This window comes from Pongo pygmaeus, chromosome 3 (assembly GCF_028885625.2).
Source record: "Pongo pygmaeus isolate AG05252 chromosome 3, NHGRI_mPonPyg2-v2.0_pri, whole genome shotgun sequence".
Classification (NCBI taxonomy): Eukaryota; Metazoa; Chordata; class Mammalia; order Primates; family Hominidae; genus Pongo; species Pongo pygmaeus.
The window spans coordinates 140,224,746-140,252,664 of record NC_072376.2 but is presented as its reverse complement, the minus strand read 5'-3'; the positions used below and the strand labels follow the sequence as shown (position 1 = coordinate 140,252,664).

Here is a 27,919-nt window from a genome sequence, read left to right as displayed (position 1 = left end):
GGTGGGGAACCATATGAGGAGCAAGAAAGAAAAAAGCAAGGAAAAAAACGACATGAAATTTAAAAAAATTATAGAGCTGTAGGAATGAATTTTTCAATTGTAATGTAACACTACCAACCTAAAAAGATGACAAAAAAATTGTGAAGGACTATTTACATGTCTTTTAAGTCACTACCCTTACAGTATCTTGGTTCTCAAGATACTGTATGAGTTTTCTGTTTTACGGGTTTTTCCAACACATTTTGAAACTTTCACTGGCTTCTTCTAATTCGCACTGTTTGTGATCTGTCTCCTATGTTATGTCAGTGTGGGATTAGGAAATGCAATAATAAATTATATTAAACATAATTAGAAAAGCAAATCTATTAGCATTCCAAAAAATATATGACTTTTGGAGTATTCTTTTTTTTTCTGTTTGTAGTTAGCTTCTTTAGTGTAGACATAATTAGGAAGTTTCACTCATAAACTTGCCCTCTTTTGATTGTGCAATTAGCTCTGAGACAGCAAAGTTCAAATGGTGTACCTTTTTTTTTTTTTTTTTTTTGCAAACAATGACTCTGTTTTAGAGTCAGTGCTTTTGTCCAAATATTGTAGAGGTCTTTTGGTGTGGGATAAGGGTGTATTCTGGGAGGTAGCTGGTGGTGACATCAGAATCAGAAGGAGCATTATGTTGTTTTAAGAAGCACATTTCAGCTTTGAACAATGAGAACACTTGGACACAGGATGGGGAACATCACACACCGGGGCCTGTCATGGGGTGGGGGGGAGCGGGGGAGGGATAGCATTAGGAGATATACCTAATGTAAATGACGAGTTAATGGGTGCAACACACCAACATGGCACATGTAAACATATGTAACAAACTTGCACGTTGTGCACATGTACCCTAGAACTTAAAGTATAATAATAAAAAAAGCACATTTCATTGTATAATTACTTTGATGTGTTCTTAATCATTTTACATGGAAATTTTGAATAACATTTAAAAGGGCCTGAGATTTTTAGATTTATTAGAAAGAGGCAGTAGGTTTAAAAGAAGGTTGAAAGATAGAAATTATTGGGCAGCTACTTTTGGCACAAAATGATCCTTTGTTTTGCAAAACGAAATCTTGTACTCCAAGATTCCTGGATATATAGCACATAATTTGATCTTTAAAAATTTTATTTACCCACATTTTGGAGGGACTATATTTACTTTGGAAATAGGGCACATCTAGAACTTTTTTTTTCCCCTTTAATTTTGCTAATATGCTGAGCAACTCCTAGTTCTGATAACTACCAGAGAAAGTGAGGAATTTAGGGTAACAGCATTCACCGACAGGGGAGCTTCGCTCACAGAATCCTGAGAGTCTCTGGGACCTTGAAAAAGTGAAAGAAACTTTCATGTCACCATACTCCTTGCAATCCCACAGTCCATATCTAATTGCTTCCACTGACATTTGACTGCTCCAATATTTTGTCTTCCCCTTAAGCTATCGACATTATCTGGAACCTGCCTCACTCTGCCTGCCTGCCTGCCTGACTCTTCATTGTCAAGAGGCCTTGCTACACACAGTTTCTTTAGCTTTCTCCTTTTTTCCCTCAAAATATTCTATCTTGTAATCCCCTGATCAAAATCTTCAGGGACCCACTTGCATATTTCAAACTGAGTATGTATCCTTCAGCCTGGTATTTAGGACCCTCTATAATTGGCTGTCTCTGTATAACCTCTCATGACTTATTTTATTCTCTGCACTTAAGTCAAACTCATCAATTTGCTTTTTTTTTTCTTGAAAATGTGCTACATTTTCTCAACTTTTCACATTTTCTCTTGCTGTTCTATTCACCAGGAATACTTTTTTTCATTTTCATCTGCAAAAATTCAAGCCATCTTCAAGATACATCTAGATGCCAAGTTCTTGGTTAAGCCCTCCCTGTTCTCATTTGGATGTCACATCCCTTTCCCCCCCTGAATTATGCACTCAGCTTATGCCTTTACCAGGTCTTATATTAAGACCTACCTAATATTAAAGCTATTTTATATTTTTCTTGAATTCTGTTCTTGAGGACAGAAGAGTATCTTAATCCAAGTTTTGTCTTGTTTTTTTTTGAGACAATCTGGCTATGGTGCCCAGGCTGTACTACAACTCCTGGGCTCTAGTTATCCTCCCACCTCAGCCTCACAAGTAGCTGGGCCACAGAGGTGGTGTATAGTATTATTTTTTCATGCAATGTCTAAAACAAAGCTTGACCCACAGTAAGTGATCAACAAATATTTGTTCAGGCTGGCCTGGGCAAAGCAGTGAAACCCTGTCTCTCCGAAAAAACCAAAAAACCAAAAAAACCAAAAAAAACCCCCAAAAAATTAGCCCGGCATGGTGGTGTACACCTGCAGTCCCAGCTACTCAGGAGATTGAGGTGGGAGAATCTCTTCAGCCTGGGAGGCAGAGGTTGCAGTGAGCCGTGATCGTGCCTCCGGCCTAGGCTACACAGCGAGACCCTCTCTCAAAACAAAAACAAACACACACACACACACAACAGAAATAAAATATTTTTTGCATTATTTTCTGATAATGTGGGGTGATTTTAAAGATTGATTTTCAACATAACACAGTTCTGGAAACCATATTATAAAATAGATTGTTATAAAGTAGCTTATGTTTTGTACTGGAATGATATAATTCTCAGGGGCTTGATATGTGCCTGATCATCAATTTTGGCATAATATTACCAACAATATGTTTTAAAAAGCGAGACTTGGCCGGGCATGGTGGCCCATGCCTGTAATCCCAGCACTTTGGGAGGCCGAGGTGGGCGGATCACCTGAGGTCAGGAGTTTGAGACCAGCCTGGCCAACATGGCAAAACCCCTTCTCTACTAAAAATACAAAAATTAGCTGGGTATGGTGGCGTGCGCCTGTAATCCCAGCTACTAAGGTGGCTGAGGCAAGAGGATCGCTTGAACCCGAGAGGCAGAGGTTGCAGTGAGCCGAGATCACACCATTGCGTGATCATGCCCATCCAGTCTGAGTGACAAGAGCGAAACTCCGTCTCAAAAAAAAAAAAAAGGGCAAGCCTTTAAATTCAATAATTCTCAATAGTCATTTCCTCAGACTGTAAGTATATTGTTGATTATATAGTGTTTTGAAAGTGGGCAGAATCACACAGAATCACCTTTTCCAAACTTCCTCAGTTTATGAGATGACAAAGAGATTGAATGACTGCTCAAGGTTTTACAGCAGATTAGTGGCAGAACAGTGATTAAGACTCAAGTTTTCCGATCTCAGTTAAATAGCTTCTTCAGGACTTTATCATATCTCTTTAATAAAGTTCACAATACGAGTTTAAAGGTACTTTACCTATTTATTATACCAGGTTCTATGACAATTGTCTTCAAGGGTAAATATAGCTCATAAAATATTCCTGTGGACCTATTCCTAGGGTCTCTGAATGTGTCTCCTCAGAATTCATATGTTGAAACATAGTTACCAAAGTGCTGGTATTAGGAGGTGAAGCTTTTTAGAGGTGATTGGACGAGTGCCCTTGTAAAAGAGACCCCAGAAAGCTGCTTTGCCCCCTCCACCATATAACACAGTGAGAAATTGGAAGAGGGTACTTACCAGAACCCAGCCATGCTGGAACCATGATCTTGAATTTCCCAGCTTCCAGAACTATGAGAAATAAACTTCTGTTGTTTATGAACCATCCAGTTGATGGTATTTGTTATAGCAGTATGAATGGACTAAGACACTTATGTTGTGTTTTTCTTATCTAAATGTTATTTTAGTTTAACACAGTTGTGTATTGCTTAACAATGGGAATGCATTCTGAGCAATGCTCTAAGTGAGTTTACCATTGCATGAACATCATGGAGTATATGTTCACAAACCTAGATGGTATAGCCTACAACATACCTAGGCTATATGGTATAGTCTATTGCTCTTTGGCTACATACCTGTATTGAATACTTTAGGCAATTACAACCACTGTGTATGAAACATAAAAAAGGTACAGTAAAAATATGGTATAAAAGGTAAAAATGGTACACCTGTATAGGGCATTCAGTATGAATGGAGCTTGTAGGACTGGGAGTTGTTCTGAGTGACACAGTGAGAGAGTGGTGAGTGAATGTGAGGGCTGAGGACTTTATAAACACTGTACCCTTTGGCTACACTAGATGTATAAAAAATATTTTTCTTTCTTCAAAATGAATTAACCTTCACTTACTGTAACCTTTTTTTTTACTTTATATGCTTTTAAATTTTTTAAAATTTATGATCTCTTTTGTAATGACACTTAGCTTAAAACACAAACACATTGTACAGCTGTGAAAATATTTTCTTTCTTTATATTCTTATTCCATGTTTTTTTTCTATCAACATTTTTAAATTTTTACTTTCTAAACTTTTTTGTTAAAAATGAAGACAAAAACACACACATTAGCCTAGGCCTGGACCCAAAGCACTCCATGGCCTCTACAATATTCATGCCATCTTTCACCTTGCTAAAGACCACATGCTTGCCATCCAACTACTCTTGGCAGTGCAGGTGAAAAACTGGGAACCGTCTGTGTTGGGTACAGCATTTGCCATGGACAAGATGCCAGGACCTGTTAGGATGAAGTTCTTCTCATCAACTTTCTCTCTGTCGATGGACTTGCTACCAGTGCCACTATGGCTTGTGAAGTCACCACCCTGACACATAAACCCTGGAATAATTCTGTGAAAGCAGGGACCCTTATAACCAAATCCTTTCTCACCATTGCTCAGAGCACGAAAGTTTTCTGCTGTCTTCGGAAACTTGTCTGCAAACAGCTGGAAGGAGACGCGGCCCAAGGGCTCGCTGTCGACAGCGATGTGGAAGAACATGGTGGGGGCTGACCAAGGATGATAGTATGGGGCTCCTGGCGGCGGTGGCATCTGCAAAGCATCATTTTCCAGATTTTCTATAGTAAACTATGCATTAAACTCATTCCATTGAACATTCTTTTAAAAAAAAAATCCAACTATGGAGAACGGTACTACCATGAATCTAGGCCTCCTGAAATATAGGCACCTTGCCCTCTCTTCTTTTCTTGAAGACTTGGTGTAGAAACAGGGAGGAGTGATAATATTTATAGTTTCTATTTGTTGTAACAAGGCATCGTTGAACTCTTAGTGGCTAAGTGCAATGTAGGCTTTTTTTTTTTTTTTTTTTTTGCTCATATCACAGTCTACAGCAGGCCAGGAAGCTTTTCTGGTCAACTCTCTTCTCAGTGGTGCTTTAGGGATGTGAGCTCTTTCCTCAGTGTGGTTCTGCCATCTTGGAGTACTTATGTCCAGCCCCATCGACAGTGAAAAGAGAAAAGAGAGAGTGAGAGAGAAAGGAGAGGAAGAGAAATTGACAGACAGATTTGAAAGAGAAGCTGACAGAGACAGAGGTGGGAGAGGGAGAGACTGAAACAGAGAGCGAAAGAGAGAGAGAGAGAGTGAGAGACTGTGTGAGAACATTTTTTAGGACTAGATTTAGAAGTGGTATACATCTTTCTACTTTGCTTCTACTTACATTCCTTAGTCCAGAGCTAGTCACATGAGTCTACCTGTGTGTCCAGAAGGAAAATGCAAATAATTTGATGCATACATAATATTGTTCTTGCCATAGTATATAGATAGATAGAGATAGATACATAGATACACAGCAATATACAGAGATAAACAGATCCAGGCTTTAAAAATAATTGCAGATTATTTAATTTATTTAATTAATTACTTTATTTAATTTTTACTCTTTCCTATTGCTTCATTGATATGGTTTGGCTCTGTGTCCCCAACCACATCTCATACTGAATTGTAATTCCCAGTGTTGGAGGAGGGGCCTGGTGGGAGGTGACTGAATCATGAGGATGGATTTCCCCCTTGCCGTTCTTGTGATAGTGAGTGAGTTCTCACGGGATCTGGTTTTTTGAAAGTGTGTGGCCTTTCCCCTTCCCACTCTTCCTCCTGTTCTGCCTGTGAAGAGGGTGCTTGCTTTTGCTTCACCCTTCTGCCATGATTGTGAGTTTCCTGAGGCCTCCCCAACCATAAGTCCTGTACAGCCTGCACAACTGTGAGTCAATTAAACCTCTTTTAGTCATAAATTACCCAGTCTCACTTTCTTTATGGCAAAGTGAGAACAGACTAGTACACTTGTTAAGTGAGTATCTTTAGCTTTCTGGTATAGAAAACAATAGAATAATGAGTAAAGAATTTGAGAAATGAAATACAGCTTATTATTAGTTTGAAGAAGCAGAGCAGAATACCGAATAGCAGGGTTTTGTGTTTAGGTTTTAAATGAGACGATGCATAAATTAAGCTTAAATCATATCCAGTAATGGATTTATTGAAATCTGTAGCCACAAGAAGAATTGGAAATTAGACAAGTTTCTTTAAAAAATAAACTCCACAAAACAAGGCTTAAAGCTGGCAGTGTGTTGGTAACTTGCTGGGGCAGTAGGTAGGGTGGGAGAAAACCCTGATTTGTAGCATTTGATGATTTCTGCAGTGTAAATGTTTCCACCAATGTCAAGCTTGAAAAATTAATTAACAGTTAATAATTAGCCCTCTAAGCCAGAAGTAGCCAGGGGTAGCACACCACTCCTTAAACTCTACTACCACAATCAAGCCCAGGAAACACTTTCTATGTTTTATTGTGCAGGCAATTAATGGCCACCACAGCTGCCCTCTTCACCTCCACCACCACAACTGCCACATATTGGTGCTTACAATGGGCCATGCCCTGTGCTAGGCATTATGAAGATGATCTCTTCAAATCCTCACAACTATGCTTTGAGGTAGGTATTATTAATACTATTTCCATCTTACAAATGAGAGAACTGAGGATTTGACTATTCCAAAGTCAAATGGTGAGTAAGTAGCAGAGCCAGGATTAAAAACATATATAAATCTTAATTTAGTCTAAAACTAGGAATGCTTCGAAGCTAGTATCTGTAGCAAATATCTTGCCATCTGGGGAATAAAAAATTAGATTTAGGAAGCTTCTAAAGGGGGATTTTTGAGAAATATTCAAAGAACAAAAAGCTGTCATTTGAGACTCATACTGAGTCCTATTACTCTCAAACTTTAGCTGGCATTGAAGTGTTATAAGTGCTCTTAATATATCACTTTTATTTTAGGTTTTGAAAATATTTGTACAGTACAGGCATATTTTATTTTATTTTGCTTTGCTTTATTGCATTTCGCAGATAGTGCGTTTTTTACAAATTAAAGGTTTGTGGCAACCCTATGGGGACCATTTTTCCAAGAGCATGTGCTGACTTCATGTTTCTGTGCCATATTTTAGTGATTATTGCAATATTTTAACTTTTTCATTATGATCATATCTGTCATGGTTATCTGTAATCTGTGATCTTTGATGTTACTATTATAATTGTTTTGAGGCACCATGAATCACACCCATAAACAACAGTGAACGTAAGCAGTAAATATTGTGTGTATTCTGACTGCTCCACCTACTGGCCATTCCTTCATCTCTCACCCTCTCCTTAGGCATCCCTATTCCCTGAGACATAACAATATAGAAATAGGGCCAATTACTAACTCTACAATAAGTGTTCAAGTGAAAGATATGGTAGCAAATCTCTCACTTTAACTCAAAAGCTAGAATTGATTAATCTTCGTGAGGAAGCCATGTTGAAAGCCAAGATAGGCCAAAAAGCTAGGCCTCATGCACCAAACAGCCTAGTTGTGAAAAGAAAAGTTCTTGAAGGAAATTAAAAGTGCTTCTCCAGTGAACACATGAATGAGAAGAAAATGAGCAGCCTTGTTGCTGATATGGAGAAAGTTTGAGTGGCCTGGATAGATCAAACAAGCCACAACATTCCCTTAAGCCAAAGCCTAATCCAGAACAAGGTCCTAACTTACTTCAATTCTAAGCTTAGAGAGGGGAGGAAGCTGCAGAAGAAAAGTTGGAAGCTAGCAGAGGTTGGCTTATGAGGTTTAAGGAAAGAAGACATCTCCATAACATAAAAGTGCAAGGTGAAGCAACGAGTGCTGATGGAGAAGCTGCAACAAATTACCCAGAAGATCTGGCTAAGATAATTGATGAAGGTGTCTACACTAAACAATAGACTTTGAATGTAGACAAAAGAACCTCCTGTTGGAAGATGTCATAGGACTTTCATAGCTAGAGAGAAGTCAATGCCTGGGTTCAAAGCTTCAAAGGACAGGATGACTCTCTTATTAGGTGCTAATGCAATTGGTTACTTTCAGTTGAAGCCAATGCTTATTTATCATTCCCCAAATCCTAGGACCCTTAAAATTACGCTAAATGTGCATTGCCTGTGCTGTATAAATGGAACAACAAAGCCTGGATGACAACACATCTATTTACAGCATGGTTCACTGAATATTTTAAGTCTACTATTAAGATTTACTGTTCAGAAAACAAGATTCCGTTCAAAATATTACTGCTTGTTGACAATGCACCTAGTCCCCCAAGACTTCTGATGGAGATGTAGAAGAAGATTAATGTTGTTTTCAACATCTAACACAACATCTATTCTGTGGCCCATTGATCAATGAGTCATTTTGACTTTCAAGTTTTACTATTTAAGAAACATGTTCTATAAGGTTATTGCTGTTATAGATAATGAGTCCTCTGATGGATCTGAGCAAAGTAAGTTGAAATCTTCTGGAAATGATTCACCATTCCACATGTCATTAAGAACATTCATGATTCATGGGAGGAGGTCACAATATCAACATTAACAGGGATTTGAAAGAAGTTGATTCCAACCCTCGTGAATGACTTTGAGGGGTTCAGACTTCAGTGGAGGACATAAATGCAGATGTGGTGGAAATATCAAGAGGCCTAGAATTAGAAGTGAAGCCTGAAGATGGGACTAAACTGCTGATATAACTTTAACAGAGGAGGAGTTGCTTCTTAAGGATGAACAAAGAAAGTGGTTCCCTCTTTTGTTTTTTACAGTTTTATTTATTTATATTTATATTTTCAGCTGTTTTTTTAGATTTAGGGGTACATATACAGGTCTGTTATCTAGGGAATATTGTGTGATGCTGAGGTCTGGGGTACAAATGATGCCATCATCCAGGTACTGAGCACAGCATCCAATAGTTAGTCCCTCAACCCTTCACCCCACCCTACCTCCCTGCCCCCAGTAGTCCCTAGTTTCTATTGTTGCCATCCCTACATTCATGAATATCCAGTGTTTAGCTCCCATTTGTAAGTGAGAATATGCAGTATATGCTTTCCTGTTCCTGTGTTAATTTACCTAGGATAATGACCTCCAGCTGCATCCATGTTGCTGCAAAGGACATGATTTCATTCTTTCTTATGGCTGCATAGTATTCCATGGTGTATATGGACCACATTTTCTTTATTCAATTTACTGTTGATGGTCACCTAGAATGATTCCATGTCTTTGCTATTGTGAATAGTGCTGTGATGAACATATGAGTGCATGTGTCTTTTGGGTAGAAAGATTTGTTTTCTTTTGGATATATACCCAGTAATGGGATTGCAGGGTTGAATGGTAGTTCTGTTTTAAGTTCTTTGAGAAATCTTCAAACTGCTTTCCACAGTGGCTGAACTAATTTACATTCCCATCAACAGTGTATAAGCATTCCTTTTCTCCACAGCCTCACCAGCATCTGTTGTTTTTTGACTTTTTAATAATAGCCATTCTGACTGATGTGAGATGGTATCTCATTGTGGTTTTAATGTGCATTTCTCTAATGATTGGTGATGATGAGCATTTTTTCATATGTTACTGGCTGCTTGCATGCCTTCTTTTGAGAAGTGTCTGCTCATGTCTTTTCCCTGATGTTTAATGGGGTTGTTTTTTACTTGTTCAATTGTTTAAGTTACTTATAGATTCTGGATATTTTACCTTTATTGGATGTGTAGTTTATCAGTTCTTTTTCCCTTTCTGTAGGTTGTCTGTTTACCCTGTTGATAGTTTCTTTTGCTGTGCAGAAGTGCTTTAATTTAATTAAGTCCTACTTGTCAATTTTTATTTTTGTCACAATTGCTTTTGCTAACTTACAAATTATTTCCCAAGGCCAATGTCCAGAATGGTGTTTCCTAGGTTTTCTTCTATGATTCTTATAGTTTGAAGTACTACATTTAAATCTTTAATCCGTCTTGAATTAATTTTAGTATATGGTGAAATGTAGGGTCCAGTTTCATTCTTCTGCATATGGCTAGCCAAGTATTTCAGCTCCATTTGTTGAATAGGAGTCTTTTCTCGATTGCCTATTTTTGTTGATTTTGTTGAAGATCAGATGGGTGTAGGTGTGTGGCTTTATTTCTGTGATCTCTGTTCTGTTCCATTGGCTGTTTTTGTATCAGCACCATGCCGTTTTGGTGACTGTAGCCTTATAGTGTAATTTGAAGTTGGGTAATGTGATGCCTCTGGCTTTCTTCTTTTTACTGAGGATTGCTTTGGCTATTCTGGCTCTTTTTTGGTTCCATGTGAATTTTAGAGTAGCATTTTTTAGTTCTGTGAAAAATTATGTTAGTAGTTTGATAGGAATAGCATTGAATTTGTAGATTGCTTTTGGCAATATGTCCATTTTAACAATATCGAATCTTTCAAGCCATGAGCATGGATGTTTTCCATTTGTATATGTCATCTTTGAGCAGTGTTTTGTAGTTCTCCATTTAGAGATCTTTCACCTCCTTAGAGGTATTCTTTGATATTTTCTTTTGTGGCTATTATAAATGGTATGATTTGGTTCTCAGCTTGAATGTTATTGGTGTGTAGAATTGCTGATTTTTGTACATTGATTTTGTATCCTGAAACTGTACTGAAGTCATTTATCAGTTTCAGGAGCCTTTGGTGAAATCTTTAGGGTTTTGTACATATAGATTTATATAATCAGTGAAGAGAGTTAGTTTGACTTCTTTTCCTATTTGGATGCCTTTTATTTCTTTCTCTTGCCTAATTCCTCTGGCTAGGACTTCCAGTACTATGTTGAATAGGAGTGAGAGTGGGCATCCTTGTCTTGTTCTAGTTCTCAAGGGGAATGCTTCCAGTTTTTGCCTGTTCAGTGTGATGTTGGCTGTGGGTTTGTCATAGATGGCTCTTATTATTTTGAGGTATGATTCTTTGATTCCTCGTTTCTTGAGGATTTTTATCATGAAGCAATGTTAGATTTTATTGAAAGCTTTTTCTGCATCTATTAAGATGATCATATGATTTTTGCTTTTAATTCTGTTTCTAATGAAGTGGTGAATCATATTTATTGATTTGCATATGTTGAATCAGTCTTGCATCTCAGGAATAAAGCCTGAGATGCAGGCTTTATTTATTTATTTATTTTTTGAGACAGGGTCTTACTCTGTCATCCAGGTTGGAGGGCAGTGGCATGATCTTGGCTCACTGCAACCTCTGCCTCCTGGGCTCAAGTGATCCTTTCACCTCAGTCTCCTGAGTAGCTGGGACTATAGGCATGCACCACCACACCTGGTTAATTTTTTTTTTTTTTTTTTTGTAGAGACAAGGTTTCACCATATTTCTCAGACTGATCTAGAACCCCTGGACTCAAGCAATCTGCCTGCCTCAGCCTCCCAAAATGCTGGAATTACAAGCATGAGCTCCCATTACTGGACTGAAGCCTACTTTTTGATGTGCTGCTGAATTTGGTTTGCTAATATTTTGTGGAGAATTTTTGTGCTGATGTTCATCAAGGATATTGGATTATACATTTCTTTTTTAGTTGTGTCTTTGCTAGGTTTTGGTATCAGGGTGATGTTGACTTTGTAGAATGAGTTAGGGAGGAGTCACTCCTCCTTCATATTTTGGAATGGTTTCATTAGAATTGGTACCAGCTCTTCCTTGTACATCTGGTAGAATTTGACTGTGAATCCATCTGGTTTGTGGCTTTTTTGGTTGGCAGGTTTCATTTTATTTTGTTTTTTTTGAGACAGGGTCTCACTCTGTCAGCCAGGCTGGAGTGCAGGGGCACTATCATGACGCACTGCAGCCTCAACCTCCTGGGCTCAAGCAATCCTCCTGCCTAAGCTTCCTGAGTGGGGGTTTTTTTTTTTTTTAATTACTGATTCAATTTTGGAACTTGATATTGGTCTGTTCAGGGTTTCAGTTTCTTCCTGATTCAATCTTAAGAGGTTGTGTGTTTCCAGAAATTTATCTATTTCCTCCATATTTTCAAGATTGTGTGAATAGAGGTGTTCATAATAGTTTCTGAGAATCTTTTGTGTTTCTGTGGGATTGGTTGAAATGTCCTTTGTCATTTCTGATTGTGCTTATTTGGATCTTCTCTCTTTGTTAATCTAGCTAGCAGACTATCAAAATCGTGCTTATCCTTTCAAAGAACAAAGTTTTGGTTTCACTGATGCTTTGTATAAAGTTTTGGCTCTCAATTTATTTCAGTTCTGCTTTGATTTTAGTTATTTTTTTTTCTTCTGCTAGCTTTGAGGTTGGTTTGTTCTTATTTTCCTGGCTTCTCTGTGTGTGGTATTAGATTGTTAATTTGAGACCTTTCTAACTTTTTGAGGTAGGTGTTCAGCGCTATAAACTTTCCTATTAGTACTACTTTTGCTGCATTCCAGAGATTTTGGTATGTGTGTGTCTGTTTTCATTTATTTCAAAGAATTTTTAGATTTCTGCCTTTTTCATTGTTTACCCAAACATAATTTAGGAGCAAGTTGTTTAATTACACATGTAATTGTGTGGTTTTTACATATCTTCTTGGTATTGATTTCTATTTTTATTCCACTGTGTTCTGACAGTATGGTTGGTATGATATTAAGTTTTTTTGAATTAATTGAGACCTGCTTTATGACTGAGCATATGATCAATCTTGGCATATGTTCTTGTGCAAATGAAAATAATGTATAGTCTGTGGTTGTTGAATGGAGTATTCTGTAGATATCTTTTAGGTTGTGTTGGCAAAGTGTTGAATTTAAGTTCAGAATTTTTTTTGTTAGTTTTCTGCCTTGATGATTTGTCCAGTGCTGTCAGTCTGGTGTTGAAGTCCCCTATTATTATTGTGTGGCTATCCAAGTCTTTTCATAGGTCTAGAAGTACTTGTTTCATGAGTCTGCATGGTCGAATGCTGGGTGCGTATATATTTAGGATAGTTAAGGCTTCTTGTTGAATTGAACACTTATATAACGCCCTTCTTTGTCACTTTTTACTCTTGTTGGTTTAAAATATGTTTTATCTGATATAAGAATAGCTACTTCTTTTATTTCTTTTCCATTTTCATGATAGATCCTTCTCTAATCCTTTACTTTGAGCCTATGAGTATTGTTACATGTGAGATGGGGTCTCTTGAAAACAGCAGAGGGATGAATCTTGATTTTTCATCCAGCTTGCTAGTTTGTACCTTCTAAGTGGGGCATTTAGACTGTTTACATTCATGGTTAATATTGATATGTGAGGTTTTGATTCCATCATGAAATTGTTAGCTGGTTGCTTTATTGTTTCTATTGTGTGGTTGCACTACAGGGTCTATGGGCTATGCACTGAAGTATGTTTTGTGGTTGGAGGTTTTTTTCTTCTCTTTGTGTGTGTGTGTGTGTGTGTGTGTGTGTGTGTGTGTGTGTGTGTCCATGTTTAGCACTCCCTTAAGGATCTCTTGTAAGGCTGGTATAGTAGTAACAAATTCCCTTAGTTTTTCCTTCTCTAGAAAATATTTTATTTCTCCTTTGCTTAAGTAGCTTAGTTTGGTGAGATATAAAATTCTTGGTTGGAATTTCTTTTTTTTTTTGAGACGGAGTCTCGCTCTGTCGCCCAAGCTGGAGTGCAGTGGCATGATCTTGGCTCACTGCAAGCTCTGCCTCCCGGGTTCACACCATTCTCCCGAGTAGCTGGGACTACAGGTGCCCGCCACCACGCCTGGCTAATTTTTTGTATTTTTAGTAGAGACGGGGTTTCACCATGTTAGCCAGGATGGTCTTGATCTCCTGACCTCGTGATCTGCTGGCCTCAGCCTCCCAAAGTGCTGGGATTACAGGCGTGAGCCACCGCACCCGGCCGGAATTTCTTTTATTATCTCATTGTTTTTTGAGACAGAGTCTTACTCTGTCACCCAGGCTGGAGTGCAGTGGCACAATTTTGGCTCCCTGCAACCTCTGCCTCCAGGATTCAAGCAATTCTCCCACTTCAGCCTCCCGAGTAGCTGGGACTACAGGCACATGCCTCCACACCTGGCTAATTTTTGTATTTTCGGTAGAGACGGGGTTTCACCATGTTGACCAGGCTGGTCTCAACTCCTGACCTCAAGTGATCCGCCCCACCTCTGCCTTGTGAAGTTCTGCGATTACAGGGGTGAACCACCATGCCCGGCTGGAATATCTTTTCTTTAAGAATGCTAAAAATAGGCCCTCAATCTCTCCTGGCTTGTAAACTTTCCACTGAGAAGTTTGTTGTTAGCCTGATGGGGTTCCGTTTGTACCTGATCTGACCTTTTTTTCTAGCTGCCTACAAGATTTTTTCTTTAGTAATGACTTTGGACAATCTGGTGAATGCATGCCTTGGTGATGTTCTTTTTGTAAAGTATGTTATGTGTATTCTCTGGATTGTTTATATCTGAACGTCTACCTCTCTAGCAAGATTAAGGAAATTTTCTTAAATTTTTCCCCCCAAATGTGTTTTCCAGGTTGTTTCCTTTATTTCTCTCAGGAATGCCAATACTTTGTAGGTTTGGTCACTTTACATAATTCTATATTTCTTGAAGACTTTGTTCATTTTTTTTAAAGTTCTTTTTTTATTTATAGTTGTATGACTGGGTTAGTTAAAAAGACCAGTCTTCAAGCTCTGAAATTCTTTCTTCTGCTTGGTCTAGTCTGTCAATAAAACTATCAATTGTATATTGAAATTCCTTAAGTGAGTTTTTCAGCTCCAGAGCTCTGATTGATTTCTTTTGGAACTGTTTATTTCTTCCATCATTTTCTGTATTGCTTTAGAAGTTTCTTTGTGTTGTTTTCAACCTTGTCTTCAATCTCATTGAGCTTCCTTACAATCCATGCTTTGAATTATTTATATGTCATTTCTGAGTTTCCATTTTGTTCAGGGACCATTGCTGGAGAGCTAGTGTGATTCTTTGGTGGTGTCACTACATTCAGATTTTTAATGGTGCCAGAATTCTTGCATTGGTTCCTTCCCATCTGGATGTGCTGGCACTTCAAAATTTTGTAATTATTTTAGTGCAGGTAGAATTTTTTCTTCTTTCCCTATGATACTTTTTGTTCTTTCCTTTTCCCTTTCTCCTTCCTCCTTAAAGGGTGTGGCTGTAGGGAATGCAGGATAGGGTCTTTTGACTTTGCAGCCTCATGCACTTCTCTTGGCGCTTTAACATTGGGCTGTGCAGTTCAACCTACAAGCCAGTAGATGGTGCTTATAGGTAAGAGCTGGCTGCAGCCAATGAAGTTGGGTATATACCTGGTCCTTGTTTACTGGGAGAAGCTCTCTGTTATCTCAGACAACGGGCTGGTTTGTGGAATGCACAGTAGTCTAAGCTTCTTGCTCAGCCCTGGGAGTGTGGGGGTCAAAGTAGTTTATTGAGATGGAATTTACTCCTGGCAAAGAGGCTGTGAACATTGTTGAAGTGCCAGCAAAGGATTTAGAATATTTCATAAACATAGTTCATAATGTGGCAACAGGGTTTGAGAGGATTGCCTACAATTTTGAAAGAAGTTCTATTGTGGGTAAAATGCTATCCAACATCATTACTGGTAATAGAAAAATCTTTCATGAAAGGCAGTGTCAATTCATACAGCAAACTTCATTGTTGTCTTTTTTTTTTAATTTAAAGGAATTTAATTTAGCAATGAATGATTCATGTATCAGGCAGCCTCTTGAGCTACAGTAGGTTCTGAGACTCCCCACTGTTGTCATTTTTTTTTCTTTTGAGACGGAGTTTCGCTTTTGTTGCCCAGGCTGGAGTGCAATGGTGTGATCTTAGCTCACTGCAATCTCTGCCGCCTGGATTCAAGCAATTCTCCTGCCTCAGCCTCCCGAGTAGTTGGGATTACAGGTGGCCGCCACCATGCCCAGCTAAGTTTTGTATTTTTAGTAGAGATGGGGGTTTCACCATTGTTGGCCAGGGTGGTCTCGAACTCTTGACCACAGGTGATCCACCCGCCTCGGCCTCCCAAAGTGCTGGGATTACAGGTGTGAGCACCGCATCCAGCCCCCATTGTTGTCTTATTTTAAGAAATTGCCACAGCCACCCTGACCTTCATCCACCACCACTTCGATTAGTCAGCAGTCTCAACATCCAGGCAAGACCCTCCACTAGAAAGAAGATTATGACTTGCTAAAGTTCAGATGATTGTTAGCAATTTTTAGTAATAAAGTATTTTAAAATTAAGGAATGTGCATTGTTTTTCTAGACATAATTCTGTTGCTCACTTAATAGACTACAAAATAGTATAAAGGTAACTTATATGCACTGGGAAACAAAACATTTGTGTGACTGACTTTATTGCAATATTTGCTTTATTATGGTGGTCTGGAACCAAACTGGCATATATCTTCAAGGTATGCCTATATATTTTTCTTTAGTTCTTTTTGTTTTTATCCAGAGGATTTTTGTGCATAAAAAAAGATTCGTTCATTCAGCACATTTACTGTTGTCTGCAGATCATGACTTTTGGCATATCAAACACTAAAACATGTCCACTTTACCTTGCGTGGACATGTTTTAAGTAATTATAGTTCTGTTGACCTCACTTTTGCATTTCAGGTCTAAATTTCTCACCCAGTTACATAGCTGTTAGTGGGCAACATGGGCATTTCCAATGTGGTGAGATACTTAGACTCCCTTAACTGTGTCTTCCCGTTGGCTACCTAAGTTCCGACTCTGGAAGAATCACATTTATAAATCATCTTGTGGCATGCCATTTAAAAATTTTTCTCATTATCTTATGTAGATGGAGAAACCTATTCATTTCATAATAATTTCGGATGCACAGAAGCATTAACCGTAGAAGAGAGAAGTCACTTTATAATAGTTCAATTCTTTTGTTGGAGGCCAGTTTTATAGTTAGACTGTTAAAAACCTTGTCCTCAAATCTGTGGTTGTTCTTATGCAGTGTAGTAGAGATGCAGTAGGATATGACCTGAATATGTAGCCAATTGAGTACACTCTGTGGAAAGACAGTAAACTGATTAGGTCTTGCTCTGATGGTAGTATCCTGTTAAATTTTCTAGAATAAGAATGATACATGTGACATTTTAAATATCAGCTTACATATGCTTCATCAGTGTGCAATTGTTATTTAATTATTATAGCATTTTCTTATCAATCTAAAGTCATTTAAATAATTCTTTATATATGAAATTAGAAAATATCTGAAGAGATTATAAAGAATAATCGATAAACCATAAGGGATCATATAAGACAAAATGAGTCTTATTTATTTAAAAGGAAGGAAGGAACATTTAAAAGGTTGTGTCTGTTGGCCAGGCGCCGTGGCTCACGCCTGTAATCCCAGCACTTTGGGAGGCCGAGGCAGGTGGATCATGAGGTCAGGAGGTTGAGACCATCATGGCTAACACGGTAAAACCCCGTCTCTACTAAAAATATAAAAAATTAGCCAGGTGCAGCGGCAGGCGCCTGTAGTCCCAGCTACTCGGGAGGCTGAGGCAGGAGAATGGCGTGAACCCGGGAGGCAGAGCTTGCAGTGAGCTGAGACCGCGCCACTGCACTCCAGCCTGGGTGACAGAGCAAGACTCCGTCTAAAAAAAAAAAAAAAAAAAAAAAAAGATTGTGTCTGTTGAGGGTGGTGTATAATATGTATATATGCACATAGGTGTGGGTGAAATTCTTTTCTCAAACATCTTTTATATTACATTATAAATGGAGCTGAGTCTTTTAAAAAAATCAATCCAAGAAGAGAATGGTATCATAGAAGTCTTTAGATTGCCTGGAAAATAAAGTGTTAGTTGAGACAATTTGCATAAATGCCAACACTGTTGGGGAAGGATTTGGACCAAGTCTTGGTATACTTTGTTTAGCATACAAATGGAACAAATCCCACCAATTTTGCTTCTTCTGAGTGTATTTTTTCTTGACTTAGCCATAAAACAGGTCTTCAGTCAAAGATGATTTTAGCAATTTGCTCAATTTTAGACTATGTGAAATCAGTTGGCAAGTAGGACATCATCTAAATATTTTAAACATCATGGAGAAAGTTACAACAAAAACCCAACAGTAATACTATTGTGGCCTTTTTAATTGGGTAAGCATTTTGAACTAGTGTGTATACTTCTGAAAATATAACTGTATCAGTCAGGGTTCAACCAAAGAAGCAGAACCAATGGGAGGTATGTATTAAGAGATTTATTGTAAGGAATTGGCTTATGGATTGTGGAAGCTGTCTATACGAGTCCAAAATCTGTACAGCAGGCTGTCCACAGGTAAAATTTCCTCTCCAGGGAAGCCTCAACTCTGCTTTTTAAGGCCTTTCAACTGATTCAGTCAGGCCCACCAGATTATCTAGGGTAGTTTTCCTTATCAAAGTCCATTGATTATGGACTTCACAGTCACAAATACAAAATGCCTTCCAGCAACACCTGGATTAGTGTTTGAATAACTGGGGACTGTAGCCTAGCCAGGTTGACATATCAAAAGACCATTACACTAACCTAAAGAAATAAGCATAAATATAGAAAAAGCTTTCTGTGCAAATCTGTTCACTTTTGCTAAAAACCTGGGAATTGTAAAATATTGAGTAATAGGCAAGTAGTTAAATTATGATACATTTGTATGAGAGATATGTTATTAAAATAATGTTTTTAAATTACACAGAGGATTTTTAAAGTTTCATAAGGTTAGCTAAAAATTCAGGAGACAAATGTGTGATTATTATTTTAAACATTTTAATAGAAAAATGAGTATTCAGCAAAATGTCAGAAAAGGTGTCTTTGGGTACCTTTGGTATCTTTGGTACAAAAATTACTGTTCCAAAAAGTAGTGTTTTCTACTTTTTAGAAAATTACTGTTCTAAATTCGTAGTGTCATGAATTTTCAAAATATCATGCTAAGGATGTTTTAATTTCCATTAAGCCAGTTGATTTAAAAATTTTTTTGCAATAAACTTGTAAGGTTGTTATTAAAGATGTTTAAACTTCTATGCCATGTCACTATCATAAATTAGGGCAGGAATACACCACTTGCCTTGTGCCCTTTTAAGAAAGGAAGAAAAAATATAGGTCTCAAATTCATAGGAATTCTTTATTACAAGTAAAAAATTCTCTGGCTAACTTATTTGTAAAAATGTTTTCTAGCTTTAATAAACTTTAATAAAAAGAAAACTTTAATAAAAGTTCAAAGTTTGATGAATTGCTAAGTATATTCTTACTTATTAGAATTTACAAAGAACTTCTTGAAACAGATTATGTTATTGCAAACATGATCACATAGAAAGGTTGTGTATACTCCTTTGGGATAGTTGTGTTTCTTTTTTTTTTTGAGACAGGGTCTGGCTCTGTTGCTCAGGCTGGAGTGCAATGGCATGATCATGGCTCACTCCCAGGCTCCAGAGATCCTCCCACCTCAGCCTCCCAAGTAGCTGGGACTACAGGTGCACACCATCACGCCCGGCTAATTTTTATACTTTTTGTAGAGACAAGATTTTACCATGTTGCCCAGGCTGGTCTCAAACTCCTAAGCTCAAGAAATTCGCCCACCTCAGCCTCCCAACGTGTTGGGATTACAGGTGTGAGTCACCATGTCCTGCCTGTGTTTCATTTGTAAGTAGAAATAGACAAAATAAAACCATATACTCTGTATTATCCCAACTATGTATGAACTGTATGTGTGTGTGTATGTGTGTGTGTATGTATGTGTGTGTGTGATACAACAAATTGTTAACAGAGATTACGTATGTGTGGTGAAATTATTGTTATTTTTTTCTGTATTTTCCAAACATTTTCTAATGTTACCGTTGTGATCATGCAAACAAACTTTAAAAGTAGTCTTTAAGTGGAATAAAGAGGGTGACATCAGCAAGACAGGGGACTAGAGACATGTGGCATTTGCTACCACCCCCATCCCCCAAGAGAGGACCAAGGCAATGAATAAACAGCTATGATTTGACAGGAGTCTCAAAGAGAGTGTGCTGGAGTACAACAGGTAAGTGAACAGATGCCTGTGGTGATTAAAAAGCCCAGGAGGGCAGCATGGAGACACCTGATCTCTGGCTCCATCTTCCCAGGCTGGATTGGCCCAGAGTTAGGAGGGACTTCCCTTGTGGGAAGAAGGTAAGCAGAAGAACCTCACTAGCCCTCATTGTTGTTGCAAACACCTACAGTGCTTACTACAAGAGATCCCATAGTCTTCACAAGCACTGAGCCCAATTTAGGGAGCTGCTAGGAATTTACACAGCTGCATTGCTCCAGATTAAGAGCACAAAGTGTGCACTCCTAACTCCCGCCTTCACTCTCAACCCTTGTGACCTAAGCTGCTGCAGTATGGTGCCATCTTGAGACCAGAGCCACTTCTGGAGTGCACCTTGCTCTGGGAGCCAGTAGCCACTGAACATCTCCAGCCATGAGGCTCTGTCTTTCTTCCACTAAGACCACATGGTGGTACAGAGCCACATGGGTGACTGCAACGACGTGACCCTGGCTGCATGGAGCCTGGGCCCAGGACAGGCTGTGGCTCTGGTCCTGCATGGCCAGGAAACCAACCTCTGTTGGATGTGGTTGCTTACACTTGTAATCCCAGCACTTTGGGAGGTCGAGGTAGGCAAATTGCTTGAGCTCAGGGGTTCAAGACCAGCCTGGGCAACACGGTGAAACTCTGTCTCTACAAAAAATACAAAAATTAGCTGGGCATGGTGGTGTGTACTTGTAGTCCCAGCCAAAGAAACAGTCTGATAGACCTGCCCAGGGCAAACCCGCCCTTCAGCTGGCCAAACTCCCATGCACCCTCCCTCAAGCAGGAGTGGCCTCCGAGCTGCCTAGCAGCTGAAATGCCCCCCGCTCCCAGCCAGTAGAATGGCTATGTTTCTGTGCTCAAGACCTGAGAAATACTTCCGTAGGTCCGCCCCCAGCCGATACACTCCTAGGCCTGCATACAACCTATGCATACAACGGGTTGGCAAACTTGAGCTCTGGCTTACTGGGGTTGGGGTCACAGGGCTGTTACTCTGGCCTGTGGTTAGGGCACATGGCTGTTCAGCCAGCCTAGAGGTGTGTGTGCCAGGGATGGGCCCACAGTGCTGTTTCTCAGGCTCTGGACACTGGCACATGACCACTCAGTCACCCGTGGACATGGGCTGACCACTCCCTGACTGGTCAGCTGCCAGCTAACACACTCCTAGGACTGCCCAGCAGCCCTGCACCTGTGCCCAGGACCTGAGAAACATCCTGGAAGTCCATTCCTGATAGACCCACTCCCAGGCTGGCCAAGTAATCATGTGCCTGAGCCCAGAGCCTAAGAAACAGCCCAGTGGGCCTGCTACTGGTAGACAAACTGTACTACACTGCTTCCACAAATGCGCATAGTCACTGAAACACTTGCAAACATCACCAGTATGGTTTATAGCTGAAGAAACTGCACAGAGATACTATATTACTTTGTCTACCTAGAACCAAAGCCAGTGCACTCCACCCAGTTGACACATCAAGAGTCACCTATAGGAATACATCTTTCTCCACAAAACCTGCTAAATAAAATTGGAGGAGGTGACTCCTTCACCAGATGCAAAAAAAAAAAAAAAAAAAAAAAAAAATAGGGACATATCAAACATGAAAAAGAAGAAAACATGTCACCTTCATAGGAACACAATAATTCTGCAATAACAGACTCCAGCAATAAGAAAATATATTAAACACCAGAAAAAGAATTTGTGTTAGGTCATTCTTGCACTGCTATTAAAAATACCTAAGGCTGGGTAAGTTATAAAGAAAAGAGGTTTAACAGGCTTACAGTTCTACAGGCTGTACAGGAAGCATAGTGCCAGGATCTGCTTGGCTCCTAGAGAGGCATTAGCGAAGTTACAAGCATGGCAAAAGGCAAAGGGGGAGTTGATGTATCTATCACATGGCAAGAGTGGGAGCAAGAGAGAGAGTGGGGAGAAGTTGCCACACATTTTTAAACACAAAATTATTGCAACTGTTTTTTTTGTTTTGTTTCATTTTTGAGAAGGAGCCTTGCTCTGTTGCCCAGGCTGGAGTGCAATGGCGCAGTCTCTGCTCACTGCAACCTCAGCCTCCTGAGTTCAAGCGATTCTCGTGCCTCAGCCTCCCGAGTAGCTAGGATTACAGGCATGCGCCACCACGCCTGGCTACTTTTTTGTATTTTTAGTAGAGACGGGGTTTTGCCATGTTGGCCAGGCTGGTCTTGAACTCCTGACCTCAGGTGATCTGCCTGCCTTGGCCTCGAAGTGTTGGAATTACAGGCGTGAGCCACCGTGCCCGCTGCAACTGTTTTTATTAGATCTTTGGGGCCTGTGGGACTCCCTTGGGCAGAGGTCCGGCCAAGAGATAGGCCACGCCCTTACAGGACCAGCCTGTGGAGGGAGGCACGCCTAGGTCCCAAACCAGCCCGCAAACCTGTGTGACTCAGTCCTCTCAGTTTTCTGAGAGTGTGGCCTCCTCCTCTCCAATTTCCAGCGCTGGGCATAGATCCCGGCTTGACACTGCCAAACCAAGGGTGGCAGACCTGGGGGAATAGGACCTACTCTTGGTCCCCTCCTTCAGACCCACAGAGTTGAGTTCCAGGTGTGCTGGGGAATCCAAAGGGCTCCCAAGCTGCCAGAATGCACTCAGCTGGAGCAAAGCACCCATGCTGGGCAGCAGAGGCTGCACTGCTTACACACTCCTTTGGGGCAGCCAAGCAGGAGCCCTGGGAGGGGCTGGCGGGCAGGTGGGTTTGCAGGGCACACATGTCCTAGTCCAACAGGGAAGCCAGCACTGCTTTCTCCATGGTGGTTAGCTGGGGCCAGTGAGCTTCTCAGAGGGAGACGGAGAGCCCTGGGGGATGGACATTTATGGCCTGGCTCTGCTGGAGCTGTCCTGTGCACAAAGGTCCCTGGCTCCATGTCTGCTATATGTCTGTCTTCATTTAATCTCCAGGAAGATCCCCCTATACCAGCTCAAACATCTGTGAGGACTATGGGGTCCCCTGCAGCTAGGATCCCAGAGGTCCATGGTGAGAGTAGGCATTCCCTCAGTTCCTTCACTGACTCATTCCCCAGGAGTCAAACCCAGCCCTAGCATTCAGGCACTCCACATGCGGTTCCTAGCTTCCTCCCTCTTCAGCTTCAGCATCTGTATCTTTTCTTCGTCCACATTTGGCATTTTTCTCTCCAAAGATCTGTTCAAATTATGTTGATTTGGTTGAAATACTGTTGTCTCTCCGTAGGAGCAGCACTTTCCGCCTGCGTCTAGTCGGCCATCTTGCCCACCCTCCCGGAATTCTTGGAAAAGGAGTCTTTCTGCCAGATGCTGACCTTTCTTCATGCTAGTAAGGTATATAATAAGGTAGTTTTTCAATTTGAGAGGCATATCTGAAAAGAGTTCTCTCTCCAAATTTTCCTTGGAGTTGGAATTAAATTTATAACACTTGCCTGAACTATTACAGCAATATAAACTTAATACTTCTTTGTCAACCTAAAAATTTAGGAAGAAAAACAAGACACTTTTATCATGTATGAAGACAAAAATGGTTGTATTCCTATGTTATGGGTTAGTCACTATCTTCATTTAGCTCAAGGTGAAGAAGACTGAGAAGAAACGTCAAAACCCATTTCCCCCCCGTTTTCCAGTCAAAGGGGAGCAAGCAGTCCTTTTAAGGGGAGAAGCCAGCAGGACTCCCTCCAGGCAGGCAGAGAGGAGACAGGATTCTATTTCTTCTTAAAGACCCACAGCTCACATTTTTCTCTTTTTAACTACATAGCTGGACACAGAATCTTTAGAGTTGAGAGTCTTTACAAAGCTGGCTGGGTAGATTTCTGACCCAGCCTAAAATCTTCTGTCCTCCTACTCTTTCTAGGATCAGTCAAACATATGCCTGAATTTAAAATGTTACCATCAGTTGAAGTAGCTAAGGCTCCTAATTAATGTGTTTATTAGACACGTTTCTTAGAAAGGGATTAATAGATTTCCTTTTATTCCTTGATCCACTCTTCATGAATATTTCACTCTTTCATTCATTCATTCAAATGACAAATATTTACTGAGCTTCTACTGTGTGCCAGGCATACATCTAGACTCTGGGGATCCAGGTAGTAATAGCAACAACATCTTACTCATCATGGAACATAATTTATAGTGAGGGCCATGGACAAGAACAAACATGTATGTAATACATGGGTGATATGATTTGGATATTTGTCCCCTCCAAATCCCGAATTGAGTTTATTTTGCTCTAATAGTTTAAGCAAGTGTTGTCATGGGGGTGGATCCCTCATGAATGACTTGGTGACCTCCCCAGGGTAATGAGTGAATTCTTGCTGTTAGCTCACATAAGTACCGGTTATTTAAAGGAGCCTGACATCCTTCTCTTGCTCCTACCCTTGCCATGTGATACATCAGCTCCCCCTTTGCCTTCCACCATGATTGCAAGGTTCTTGAGTCCTCACCAGAGACTAAATGGATGCTGGTGCCAAGTTTGTACAGCCTGAAGAACTGTGAGCCAAATACATCTCTTTTCTTTATAAATTACCCAGTCTCAGGTATTCCTTTATAGCAATGCAAAATGGATTAACACAATAAATATTAAACGTATGGGGATAGAGAATGATATCATTGTGGTCAGGGAAAGCCTTTCTGATAGGAGATGTGAGTGAAGTGTCGGGGAAAGCTATGTAAATATGTATTGGAAAGGCATTCTAGGAAGAAAGAACAAGTGCAAACACCTTGAGTTGAGATTGTGAGTGGCCTATGGAATATCAAGGACAGTACTGAGGCTGGAGAGGATTGAGGAGAGAGAGTACTGAAGAAAATGAGCTCACAGAGGTGGCTATATTAGATGAGATTTGCGTGTATATTTCTGTACCTCCCTGGGTTAAATGAAAATTGAGGGCTCAGTTTTTAGATATGGTGACATGCATTTAACTGTGATGATTGTATTGATCTGAGAATAGTTCACAAGTGAATAAAGTATATATTTTAATTTCAAGTGTTTTGATTAAATCTTTAATGTAGGTGCAAATTTTGTGCTTGCACAGTATTTTATATTTAATATACTTTAATTAGAATTGAATTAAAAGAAACTGTAGTAATCATCAAGTACCATCTTTTTATTTCATAGATGAGTCAATTGTGATCTAGAAAGGGTAAGTAATCTTATTAATAGCATAATCATAGCTATAGCATTCTGTGTCAAGCACTATGCTGAGTGCTTTACACACTTGATCCTCACAGCCGCCACATGGGGTGAGCATTATGGTGCCCATGGGGTGTGCCCTAATAAGTGGCAGAGATGTTCAAAGGCAGCTGCAACCTTCCTCTCTGCTGACAGTGTGACTGTTTTTAAGAGAGGCTCTCTGAAGATTCATGGTTTATTTTTAGACATGAAAAAAATTCCAGTATCTAGGCTGCTTGAGTTTTGGGACAAAGCCTTCCATATTTCCTTTGCTTGACTCCAAAGCCCAGGTTGTTGACTACTATGCTGTATTGCTTCTAAGTGATAATGTTCTAAGTTGATAATTGGGATAGTTGGGTCTCAAGCCTCAAAACAAACCCTTTATATTCCCAGTTTGGTGGTGTCTTCAGGATACCTCCTCTCCCTAATTCTTTGAGCAAGCGCTGGATCATACGGGGAGGTAAAGGGGTGTTAAAACCCCTGTTAGGTGTTCCTACTGCCATAGTCCTGTCTTCAGGTCCCCAGGTCCTCTGACAGATCCATCCCTCAGTGATTGCTTGAATTTTGGTCAAGGTCTACTTCACCGTTTTTACATGCCCTAAATTATTTTGCCATGTTGGTCTAGGAATGTTTCCAAATTAAACTACACAGAGATTAAGGAGAATAATTCTATCAGCATTTTTTTTTCTAAAGAGTTATGGACTAGGGGAGAAATGAGGAGGAAAGACAGAGCACATTTAATGGTGTAGACCATACTGTTCTGCCAGAAATTCTTCCTTGTTTTTAATTCTTTTCTTCTCTCCAGAGACAGCATTTTAAAGAACATTCAGAAGGAAGACATAAAGGGCTAACATCTTTGGAGAAGATAAATATGTGTTATCTGAGAAGAATAACCTGAACCATCATTTGCAAATGACATAATAATCATCAAGAAATGCTGAAACCAAAGAATAGTGTGTTATTGAGTCCCAAGATTTTCTTTGAATTTTTGCTGTATCTTTGTTTTGTTTTCCTTGTGGGAGAAGACCATTATGCACATATCCCAAAGGATTCTGGAGAGTTGGCTTGTTCTGTTCTCTCTCCACACCTGGCTAAATACTTTTTGGCACTATACAGCTTGGGTAAGATGTGGATTTATTGACCAACAGGCTGGGGGTGACTGTGTCAAAGGAATACATTCAATCATTTTTCAGAAAGCTAAATGAGCAGGAGGATTCCAAAGACTTAGGAATCTTAAAAATTTGAAAATTGACTTAGCAAAACCACATCCAAAAATTTATATCCAAGAAGTAGTGGAACAAGTAAACAAACTTGCAAATGCAAAGTTGTTCATTGAAGAGTTATTAAGAACAGTAAACACAGGAAGTACCTTAAACATATGGGGGAATTTTAAAAGTTTTAAAAATTAATTATGGGGCTGGGCATGGTGGCTCATGCCTGTAATCTCAGCACTTTGGAAGGCTGAGGTGGGTGGATTGCTTGATCTCAGGAGTTTGAGACTGGCCTGGCCAACATAGCAGAACCCTGTCTCTACTAAAAATACAAAAATTAGCTGGGCATGGTGGTGCATGCCTGTTGTCCTAGTTACTTGGGAGACTGAGGCAGCAGAATCGCTTGAACCTGGGAGGTGGAGGTTGCAGTGAGCTGAGATCATGCTACTGCACTCCAGCCTGGGGAACAGTAGTGAAACCCTGTCTCAAAAAAGAGAAAATTAATACATGGTTCATTTATTGAATGGAATATTATTTAACCATGAAAAACTAATGTAGATAGATATTTGCTTAGATGAAGAAATTTCATAGTATATTGTTAAGGGACAAAGCAGATATTTTACATATTATATATTTACAATAGAATTCAATTGTGGTATTCTTTGGACAATTAGACATAATTTTTCTTTCTGATCATCTATGATTTTAACTTTTTCTACAGAAAAACTAGGACTATAAAAAGTTTAATCAACATGAAACACACATGTTTAAAAGTGTCTCCCATAAGATGTTCTCATTTCCTTTCATCCAAATAAGATGGCATTTGTATGTGCATGTATGTGTAGAAATAAAACGCTGTTTCTGAGAAAATTCTCTAGTATCTTAGTATTTAAATTAAGGGAGAGAACTTTAAAAATAAAAGTAATTATGTCACTTCTCTGCTCAAAATTCCCCAAAAGCTCCACATGTTAAAGCTACAGATCTTTAAAACGACCAAGAAAGTCCCACCTGAGCTGACCCTTCATTGCTTGTCTGACTGCATCTAGTACTTTCCTTCAGCTTACTCTGCTCCAGCCACACCCGCTGCTGTCCCTAGAACTCTCTAGGCTTGTTTCTTTCCTATGGCTTTTGCACTTGTGGATCTCTTTGCCTGGAATGCTCTCCCCCCAGATTCTGCCTAACACTATCTCTTTCAAGTCTTTGCTCAAATGTCTTCTTAATGAGGCCTGAACCTTTACTGTACTTAAAATGGCAACTTGCCCATTTTTCTCAGTACTCCTGATCTTTCTTGTTCTGGCTTAGTTTTTTTCTACTGGACAATATAGTATTACTTCAGTAGGGAGTCTAATGATGATCATTGCATTAAAAACACTCCAAATTCCATGAATTGTTTGGTTGACAATAAAGAGGTTGATTAACTTCAGATTTTGTTAATTATGTATGT

General features: G+C 39.6%; 1 long non-coding RNA gene across 1 annotated transcript; it reads left to right on the top strand.

Moving 5' to 3' along the window:
- Positions 1-5,970: 5,970 nt before the first annotated feature.
- On the top strand, positions 5,971-23,410 carry LOC129035631 (uncharacterized). Its single transcript, XR_008502251.1, has 3 exons — positions 5,971-6,062; positions 6,651-6,786; positions 23,321-23,410. It is a non-coding gene; the product is annotated as an uncharacterized LOC129035631 (long non-coding RNA).
- The last annotated feature ends 4,509 nt before the right edge of the window (positions 23,411-27,919 follow it).